Here is an 11291-nt window from a genome sequence, read left to right on the forward strand (position 1 = left end):
TCAGCAGTAAAATATCAGCCTGCAAAGCAGGAGATGTGGGTTCGATCACTGGATCAGGAAGATCCCCTGGAGGAGGGCATGGCAACCCACTCCAGTATTTTTGCCTGGAGAATCCCATGGACAGAGGAGCCTGGTGGGCTGCAGCTCATACGTTGCAAAGAGTCAGACATGACTGAAGCGACTGAGCACGCACGGACCAGTGAAAGAGCTTGCTTCAGAGTATGGGGTAGGATTCCTTTAAATGATACATATAAAAAGTACTTATCACTGTGCCTGACACAAAATTGGTGATGTACTGCAATTGTAAATAAGAGAGGCGGGCTGAAGCGTATGACCTACCCATCCTCTCATGCCAGAATTATGATGCTGTGAAAGCAGAAGGGAAGATGAGGATGGGGAAGGCCCACAGAACCTCACAGAAGGACAATCTCTCCACTTTAGGAGCAGCACAGCATAGCTGGGGTTTTGTGGCCAAGGCCTGCAGGGGAAGAAGAGGTGTGGGCTCTAGTCTGGTTCTTGGAGAACTCAAAGAAATTGGAATTTTCAGTGAACTCACATGTGGTTCAAATGCAGCCTTCCAATGTGACAACCCATCTTCCTGTTGGGCTAATCCCCTGAAAACACAATGGGATTCTTTTCATACCCCCACCCCACTCCTCAGGTTCTCCCACCACCCCAACTAATGTCCATTTCTTCCTGCAAAACCTTGGAACAAACTACCACTTGACACTCTACTTAAGTGCTGGTTGGCAGAACAATATGTATAGGGTGATTATTCCAGTTATGCTAAAATATAAATATTTATCAATGACTAGAGAACAATATGTCAAGGTTACTATATTCCAAGGTTAACAGTGATTACCTATTGTCTGCAAAGGGTGGAATTAAGAGGTGATTTTTGTTTTCAACTTTATGCTTTTCTGTATTTTCCAAATGAATAATTTTAGTTTTTATAACCATAAAACACAATTTTTTTAAGGAAACATAGTTCATCACTGGCTTTTTATAAACGTACATTAAATCATGCACTCTCCTGCTTAAATTTTTTTGATAGTTTCTCAAGCACATAGAATAAAATTCAAACTCCTTTCCCATGGCCTACAAGGCTGGACATGACCCAGACCCTCCACATGCCTCTAGCTCCATCTCCTGCTAGGTCTTGTCCTCCTTCACCCACCAGCTCCAGCCTTGATGGCGTCCTCCTGGGTAAGAATCGCAGCTTCACCACTTACTAGCTGTGGTTTCTTTGGCAGCCTTGGTTTCCAATTCTGAAAGAAAAAAGATACATTAAAATGGTATCAGTTCTGTACTTTATTTCATGTTATTGTCAAATAATTGTTCCGTTATATGCATGTATCTCATTTTACTTATCCACTCAACAGTTAATGGACATTTGGGTTGTTCCGATTCTGGGGGCTATTATGAACAGTACTTCTGTGAACAGTCATACACAAGGTTTTGTGTGGACATATATTTTCAGTTTTCTTGGATATATGCCCAGGAGTGGAATTGCTTGGTCATAAGATAACTCTGTTTAACTTTTTGAGAAACTGCCAAACCGTTTTCCAAAGTGGCTGCAGCACTTCACACTCCTACTAACAATGTATGAGGGTTCCAGTTTCTGCAAATCCTCATCAACAGTGGCTTTGTCTTTCTTTTTTAAAAGCCATTCTAGTGGGTATGAACTACTTTTATTGTACTTGAATTTGCATTTCTCAATGACTCGTGATTTTGAGCATCTTTTCGTGTGCTTTTTTGTCTGTTTGTGTGTCTTCTTGGGAGAAACGTGTATTCAAATCCTTCGGCCACTTTCTTGACTAACCGCTCTGCTAGAGCCTCCAGTGCAATATTAAACAGAATTGGTAAGAGTGGAGATCACTGTCTTCTTCCTGATTTTAGGAGAAATGCTTTCAGTCTTTCACTATGAAGTGTCAAGTTAGTGTTATGAAAGGGTGTTCAGTTTTGTCAAATGCTTTTCTCTATCTATTAAGATTATCATGAGATCTTAGTCTATGAATATGGTATACTATAATTGATTAATTTTCATACATTGAGTCAACCTTGAATTCCTGGAATAAATCCTTCTTGGTCAGGGTGTATAATGCTTTTTCTATGTTTCTGGGTTTGGTTTGCCAGTAATATGTTGAGGATATTTATATCTACATTCATAAGAGATATTGGCTTGTAGTTTTGTTCTCTAGTAATGTCTCTGTCTGGTTTGGGTATCAGGTAAAACTGGCCTAATAGTCTGAGTTTCTCTTCTACTATTTTTAATACTTTGTGAAGTACTGATATTAATTTTTCAAATATGTAGTAGAATTAACCAGTTACGCATCTGGACCTGAGATGTTTTTAAACTACTAATTTAATCTCTTTACTTGTTACAGGTCTATTCAGATTTTCTATTTATTCTTGAGTCAGTTTCAGTAGTCTGTGTCTTCCTAGGAATTTTTCCATTTCATCTATGTTATCCAATTTATTGTCCTACAGTTGTTCACAGTATTCCATTACAACACTTTCTATTTCTGTAACGTCAAAAGTGGTGTCTCTTTTATTCCTGATTTTAGAAATTTGAGTCTTTTTTACTTCCCCCACCCTACCTTAGTTATTGGTCTTTTTAAACAACTGATTTTTGGTTTCACGGGTTTTCTCTGCTGTTCTTCTATTCCCAATTGTATTTATTTCTACTTTATCATGTCCTTCCTTCTGCCAGCTTTGGGTATGGATTGCTCTTCTTTTCCTAGTTTCTTTAGATGGAAGGTTATATTACTGATCTGGTATCTTAATTATTTTAATATAAATGTTCATAGCTCAAATATCTCTTTAAGCACTGCTTTCACTGTAACCCATAAGTTTGAGTATGTTGTGTTTTTATGTTCACTTATCTCAAAGAATTTCCTAATTTCTCTTGGGATTTCTTCTTTGACTCATTGGTTATTTATACAGTGGGATTATCTATACAATCCATGGGATATCTATACAGTCCATGGGATTCTCTAGGCCCAAATACTGGAGTAGGTAGCCTTTCCCTTCTCCAGGGGATCTTCCCAACCCAGGGAATGAACCCAGGTCTCCCGCATTGCAGGCGGATTCTCTACCAGCTGAGCCACAAGGGAAGCCCAAGAATACTGGAGTGGGTAGTATATCCCTTCTCTAGTGGATCTTCCCGACCCAGGGATAGAACTGGGGTCTCCTGAATTGCAGGCAGATTCTTTACCAACTGAGTTATCAGGGAAGCTCAAAGAGCATCATAAAGGTAACTAATAGGTAAATACAAAAGGCAGTACAAATATACTTTTGTGTGTAACTCTTTTCTTTTCCTATCTGATTTTAAAGAAAATGCATAAATCAATAGTTATAATAAAAGTGTGTTGATGGGATTACAATGTAAAAAGATATAATTTATATGACAATAATAGCACAAAGGAGGCAAAGAGTAAACAAAAACCAAATTAGAGCAAAGTTTCATACTATTGAAATTAACTTGGTTCTTGCCAAGATGGCTTCTTAAACACTAACTAATTGTTACAAGTCTTTCATTAATTTTCAGAATTCTGAAAAAAAAAAACTTATTATGGCATTTTTTTCAGTGTTCAAGCTGCTTTTACACAGGAACTGATTTTCAGAGGTCCTTATTCCACCATTCCAAAATGCTTCCTCCTTTAAAGAATTTGAAAGGCATGTCTCATAGATTCTCTGTTAAAAAGCAGAGCTTCATGATATCTTAAAGGCATTGTTTTCACAGCAGTCTCATTGGGAGCCCAATGTAGAGAGGATCTTATTTCAAACATCACTGGGCATCAGTTTAGTTCAGTTCAGTCGCTCAGTCGTATCTGACTCTTTGCGACCCCATGAATTACAGCACACCAGGCCTCCCAGTCCATCATCAACTCCCGGAGTTTACCCAAACTCATGTCCATCGAGTCGGCAATGCCATCCAGCCATCTCATCCTCTGTTGTCCCCTTCTCGTCCTGCCCCCAATAGTTCCCAGCATCAGGGTCTTTTCCAATGAGTCAACTCTTCACATGAGGTGGCCAAAATATTGGAGTTTCAGCTTCAACATCAGTCCTTCCAATGAACACCCAGGACTGATTTCCATTAGGATGGACTGGGTGGATCTCCTTGCAGTCCAAGGGACTCTCAAGAGTCTTCTCCAACACCACAGTTCAAAAGCATCAATTCTTCGGTGCTCAGCTTTCTTCACCGTCCAATTCTCACATCCATACATGAATACTGGAAAAACCATAGCTTTGACTAGACAGACCTTTGTTGGCAAAATAATGTCTCTGTTTTTCAATATGCTGTCTAGGTTGGTCATAACTTTCCTTCCAAGGAGTAAGCGTCTTTGAATTTCATGGCTGTAATCACCATCAGCAGTGATTTTGGAGCCCAAAAAAATAAAGTCTGACACTGTTTCCACTGTTTCTCCATCTATTTCCCGTGAAGTGATGGGAGGCTGTATATTGTCACCCTGCTTATTTAACTTATATGCAGAGTACATTATAAGAAATGCTGGACTGGAAGAAGCACAAGCTGGAATCAAGATTGCCGAGAAAAATATCAATAACCTCAGATATGCAGATGACACCACCCTTATGGCAGAAAGGGAAGAGGAACTAAAAAGCTTCTTAATGAAAGTGAAAGAGGAGAGTGAAAAAGTTGGCTTAAAGCTCAACATTCAGAAAACTAAGATCATGGCATCCAGTCCCATCATTTCACAGCAAATAGATGGGGAAACAGTAGAAACAGTGGGAGACTTTATTTTCTTGGGCTCCAAAATCACTGCAGATGGTGACTGCAGCCATGAAATTAAAAGACGCTTACTTACTCCTTGGAAGGGAAGTTATGACCAACCTAGACAGCATATTAAAAAGCAGAGACATTACTTAGCCAACAAAGGTCCATCTAGTCAAGGGTATGGTTTTTCCAGTAGTCATGTATGGATGTGAGAGTTGGACTATAAAGAAAGCTGAGCGCAGAAGAATTGATGCTTTTGAACTGTGGTGTTGGAGAAGACTCTTGAGAGTCCCGTGGACTGCAAGGAGATCCAACCAGTCCATCCTAATGGAAATCAGTCCTGGGTGTTCATTGGAAGGACTGATGTTGAAGCCGAAACTCCAAAATTTTGGCCACCTCATGTGAAGAGTTGACTCATTTGAAAAGACCCTGATGCTGGGAACTATTGAAGGCAGGAGGAGAAGGGGACAACAGAGGATGAGATGGCTGGATGGCATCACCGACTCGATGGACATGGGTTTGGGTAAACCCCAGGAGTTGGTGATGGACAGGGAGGCCTGGCGTGCTGCGGTTCCTGGGGTCGCAAAGAGTTGGACACGACTGAATGACTGAACTGAACTGAACTGAACTGAGGCTCAGAAAATAACTCAGCTGTAAAAGAGCTGTTTTACATATGAAAAGAAGAGTTGCTCAGAAGGTAAGATCAAAATTTCAAGATTCCAGAAGAGAGAGCCAAGAGATATATAAAATTTCCAGAGAGCAGAACTGAGCCCTAATAATGGAACAACCTTGCAATATGAGCTCAAATAGATTTCAGAATTACTATGGACCAGTGACTGCTTGCTATATGTCTTCTATTTTCCTCTTTATGAACCAAAAGATTTAGAACTTATGCCTAATCTACCATTGTATGTTGCCTGTGTGGGGAGAAAACATCTCTTTAGTCCAAAGTCCTTCTTGAGAAGAATATACTCAAATTGATCCTTAAGGACCTCACCTGAGTAGCCTCATTCACATTTGAACCTGATTTAAATGATGAAATCCTGGACATCAAGCTGAGGACATAATGGGATAAGCCTTGGAAGTCTCAGGGGAGGGGATGAGTGTATTTTGTGTTTGAGAGAGAATTGCTGTGGCCAGAGGGTAGACTGTGGCAAACTGTATTTTTCAAAGATAGTCACAATAATATTGCCCATTCCACATGCTTTTCTTACAATATTGTCTTGATATTCTTCTCATTGAGTGGTGGTGTCCATGTGCCTTCACCTTGCACCTAAGTGTGTCTGCCACTATCAACACAGTGAGACAGAAGGAACACTGTCATTTCCAAAGTTAAATCAAAAAAACTCCATGTACTGCTACCTTACTCTTCAAGGGCACACTCTAGGAACTTGAGTGGCTACCAAGTGATGAGAAAGTCCAAACTATCGCACATGGAGACTCCATGTGTAGGTTTTCTGTCCAACAGCCCAGTCTAGATCCTAGCCAACAGCCAGCATCAATCACAAACCATGAGACTCCTGATATCTCCAGATAATTCTAGGTCCCAGCTATTGAGCTACCCCCAATCTTCAAGTCTTTCCAGCTGAGTCCACAGATGTTGTGGAGGAGAGACAAGTCAATCCTTCTATGACCTATCCAAATTTCTGACCCACAGAAACCATGGAAGATAATAAAATACTCTTATTGTTTTAAGTCACTAAGTCTGGCGATGATTTGTTTTACAGCAATACATAACTGGAACATATACCTTGACAATATGGTTTAAAACCCCATGCCTGGGCATTTGAGTTATTTAATTTTTTTGCAATTGTGAACACCACTGCTATGAATACTTCTTGTACATTTTCCCTGTGCTGTGCTGTGCTATGCTTAGTCACTCAGTCATGTTCAACTCTTTGCAACCCCAAGGACTGTAGCCCACCAGGCTCCTATGTCCATGGGGATTCCCCAGGCAAGAATACTGGAGTGGGTTGTCATGCCATCCTCTAGGGGATCTTCCCAACCCAGGGATCGAACCCAGGTCTCCTGCATTGCAGGCGGATTCTTTACCATCTGAGGCAGCAAGGGAAGCCCAAGAATACTAGAGTGAGTAGCTTATCCCTTCTCCAAGGGATCTTCCCAACCCAGGAATTGAACAGGCAGATTCAAGTCCCACATTTCCCCTAGTGAACATCTAAAAAAGCATCTTTTGGATATAAAGTTAGGAGTAGAACTGCTATTCAAATTTGCAAGATTATACCAAATTGTTTCTCAAAGAGGTTATATTAAGTTACATTCCATCGACAGGGTATAAGAAATCCTGCTGATTTCTCACTTTGGAGTTCTTACACTGGCTATCCTCTCTGCTTGAAATGCTCTTCTCTAGGCATGCACAATTCACTCCCTCATGCCCTTCAAATCTTTCTCAAATGTCACTTTCTCAATGAGATATACTCTGACTTACTCCATTTAAACTGAAATTTTCCCCACATTATGCTCAACTGTCCTCACATCTTTCTATATCTCACTTTCTGGCATACTATACAACTAGCTAATTATTATATTTATTGCTTCTTGTCCATCTCCTCCCAGAAGAATGTAAGCTACCATAACAACTAGCATATTTGTCTTTTTGTTCACTGCTATGTCCTGAGCACCTAAATGTATATCTAGGACAGAGGAGAAGTGGATGAATGTTTACTGAATAAATGAATGTCTACATCTTTCCATTTCCCTGTATCAACAGACTTTGTAATTTTTGCCAATTAGTCAGACAAATGTTAACCCATTATTGTCTTATTTTTCCTTTATGACTAATGAGAATGAATACCTCTGCACGTGTTTCTTAATCACATAAATTTCCTTTTCCGTGAAACCCATGTTCATGTCATTTATCCATTTCCTATTGTGTTATTCTCTTTTTTTCTGAATTGCAGGAATTCTGCATGTATAATCTTCATACTGATCCTTTCCAAGTTACATGTACCACAAATATCTTTTCCCAGTGTATAACCTGTCTTTAAGATGTTTAACAAACAGAAATTCCTCATTTTTATATAACCAATGTTATAGTAAATTTCTTTTATGTTTTGTTTAAGAATAAACTATTCTCATGCCAGATCATCATTGCTGGGGGAGGCAGAGCAGTCCTTTCTAAAACTTTCTTTTTAATTAAAAACTTATTTTATTGACCACAGGAGATCCATTCATGAAATTTAAGGTATGAAAAAGGACTCTGAACCCCTCCAGAGAAACAAGCCCACCTACCCCCAGACCCAGGCCCCTTTCTTTCACTTAGCCTGTTCACCTTCTCCCCTCTAGCAACATAATGAGAAACAACACCATCAATCACTCCCTAAGAGCTACCAGGTGGGCAAGAGGTGGGGGGAAGTGGAAAAGAGCCCAAGGGAAGGGACTGCAGTTTAGAAACACCAACTGGCAGGAGTAGCCCTCCCCCTGCCAGAGGACTGGGCAAGTCCCAACAGAGGACTCCAAGGGGCACTTAGGGATGTGAAATGTAGCAAAAAATGATGATAAGAATGGGAGGTGGGGGTAGTGAACTAAGGAGAGCTCTGGCTAAAGCAGAAACAAGAAACTTTTTTGCACTTTTTTACAAAAAAGGGACACCCTTTCAGATGGGCCCCATTGAGGCACGGGACAGTTAGGGTAACCTCTGTGCCTCTTAGAGAACCAGCGTTGGTGTGACCCGCACACCGCACAGGTTCCTGGAAATGAGCAGACATCAAAGGGCGGGGACAGAGAAGGGAATGGCGTTGCTTGAGGCCAAGGCTTTCTAGGGTTTAGACCTTGACCTTGTCATTCACTGATGACAGGCTTTCAGAGGCTTCTTCGGCTTCACAACCCAAGAATAAAGCTTATTTTTCCTGAATGGAGGAGAAAAGAGGAAATTTGAAAACACAGACACCAGAAGATGCCCCTGTCCACCTCCCTAAGATTAGCTCAGCTATCACCACATAACCTGCAGGGATTTTCAGAGTCCCAAGTTGCCCATAATGGGATGAGTCACTAAATCTTATTTCAAGTGTTCAGACTTTGCCTCCAGTGAATATTTGGCTTTGACACTTCCTGTCATCTCTGCTGAGAAGAGAAGCAAAGCCAGTCACAGCTGCCAGAGTTCTGGGCGTAGGTAAACCTCCTGCTTCAGGCCATTCTTTTCTGGGCATAGGTAAACCTCCTGCTTCAGGCATCCTTCACCAACTCCATGGGGAGACAAGCAGTGCTGAGCACTGGACTGAGAGCCAAAAGAGCCAAAGCCTGCTCAAATTGTTACTCCTCATGCACATAACAAAGGAATTGTTCCCCTTGTTTTGAAAGGGAGCACAAGCCAGGAAACTGAAAGGCTATCAGATAGAGAAGGGAGTCCAGGTCTGCCCTTTATCCTAAACACATGCCACAGAAAAGTATCCAATGAACCTCTGTGTCCTACAGAATGTCACAAGGCGCCCAGAAGAATCCCACTGGGCAGAAGCTCAGTGCAAATCCCCCATCCCTGCAGACATCATCAGACCTGTGAGCATGGGATTTCCCCCTCCAGGATTCCCTGCTGCTCACAAGCCCCTCGACCTTTCAGGAAATGTGGTCCCAACACAGGCAGGCTGCACCAGGACACAGGTGGTTTTAGCCTTATAAGGTAACTTCACGAAAGGGAACCCCACATCCAAACTGTTACAAGAGGGCTTGCCCTCAGGCCCTCGCTTGAGACTCTACACGCAGACTAGTTTACCCACAGTGGGGGGAGGGGGAGCACAAGTCCTGCCTCCAAGGAGCTTCCAGTCTAAGGAAGAAATCATGCTAACAATGCACTTGATCTGAAGGGCGGTGCAGTCCCTGCTGTCACGTAAAGCACCTCCTCCAGAAAGCTTCTCAGCGCAGAGAGGCCCCTGACAAGGCAGACCAGAACAGAATAAAATGTGAATTTGGTGAAAAAAATATAAGATACCCAGTGAAACTTCAATTTCAGATGAACAAGGAAACTTTTTTTAGTATAAGTATGTCCTGTGCAATATTTCAGACATATTTAAACTAAAAAAAAAAAAGATTTATTCTGCATCTGAAATTGAAATTTAACTAGATATTTTGTATTATATCTGGCAACTCTAGAACTGCACAAAACCACAAGGCCCAAACCTAATTTCATATATGCAGTAACGTGTGAGCAGGTAGAAATTAAAAGGTCAAAGCATAAAAATGTTGAGGGAGCAAAAGTAGTGGCTCAGAGTTAGTAGGAGGCGGCTGGATCTGTGGGCTGCCTGCCAGTGGCAGGGTTATCGGGAATACCTCAGATTCTGACTATCCCCACAGGCTGCTGCCGGCTGCGTCCCTGTCCCTGTGTCGCAGGCAGGATGGGATCCAGAGAGAGAAGTCCTGAAGTCCTGCAGCCAGCTGCGTCCACTTGTCCACTCAGCCAGAGCTGACACAAAGCACTCTGGGAAGGGGTGGGTCACGGGCGGGGCCTCGAGGAGAGGCGGTGCCAAGATCTCGGGAGTGCAGGTCGTCACCCAAGGGACAGTGCATGCTTTTGAAACGAAGAGTGATGCTAACTCTTCTTGGTTGCCAGGGAAGAAGCGTCCGTGAGACCTATGCTGCTGGGGATACTGGTAACACAGAAACTTGAGAGGTGGAGAAACTGAAAAATGGGAAACAGCATGATGCGGAGCTGAAGCCACAAACCCCGAAGGCCTGAACTCCCTGCAAAGTCAACTCAAGAGCACTTACACGTAAGGGAAGTCAGAGGTTTCATCTTCTAAGAGGGGACCAAAATGCAACCTTGTGAAAGGTAGTTTTTCAGAGACAGTTTTAGTAACCTCAGCTCCCAGAGGCTTGAGACTTGAGAATCGCCAAGGCTACCCAGTTAACAGACTAGAGGCTGAAGTCACGGGGACTGCATGGTACTCACCGTGCCATAACTCAAGCCTTCCTCTTCCCAGTTTTGACCACCAGCCTCCAGGCCCTTGGGGTCCTTCTGTGAGAAGAACTGAGAACATCTGAACGTCCTGGAACACCCAGAGCCAGAGTAGCTCTTACCACCACTGAGAGTGACAGCTAGGGCTGTCTGCTTTGAGGAGCTTTAGAAGAACCTAAGGCAGCCTTAGCGATCATCACTGCTATTATTAGTGTCTCCCTGGCACTAACTGTATACCAGGCAATGTTAAAAACTTTATCCACTGCCTTCTTTAATGCACAAACAACCTGGAAAGTGGTCCCCCTTGACTCTGTTTTACAGAAGAGAAACTGACATATAGATGCCATGGGCATCTACAAGTCAAGACAGTTAGCATTCAAAGGAGACAAGTGAGACAAAATCTCAGACTTTGAAACTGATCATGGAGGTTAAACCTCTGATTCTTGGAAGAAAGGTATCAGAAGATGCTAAGGGCAGGCTCCAAGTCCTTGCAAAGCTGCTCTCTGACAGCAGGGAGCGCCAATGTCTTCGAAAAGCTATTTGTCGCAGAAAATCTAGACATGATTGGTAAAAGAGGAATACAGAGGCTAAAGGGAAGAAGTGGAAACAACCCTTTGGGCCCCATGGGCCCCAGAAAAGAAATCCAAA

At 42.3% G+C, this 11291-nt stretch overlaps 1 long non-coding RNA gene across 1 annotated transcript; it reads right to left on the reverse strand.

The window, feature by feature from the left end:
* Positions 1 to 985: 985 nt before the first annotated feature.
* On the reverse strand, positions 986 to 8982 carry LOC145507246 (uncharacterized). The gene is made up of 2 exons (XR_014054719.1): positions 8778 to 8982; positions 986 to 1268 (listed from the first exon to the last, which is right to left on the reverse strand). It is a non-coding gene; the product is annotated as an uncharacterized LOC145507246 (long non-coding RNA).
* Positions 8983 to 11291: the final 2309 nt, after the last annotated feature.

The sequence above is a fragment of the Giraffa tippelskirchi genome, chromosome 5, assembly GCF_054371585.1.
Source record: "Giraffa tippelskirchi isolate mGirTip1 chromosome 5, T2T-mGirTip1v1.2.pri, whole genome shotgun sequence".
NCBI lineage: Eukaryota > Metazoa > Chordata > Mammalia > Artiodactyla > Giraffidae > Giraffa > Giraffa tippelskirchi.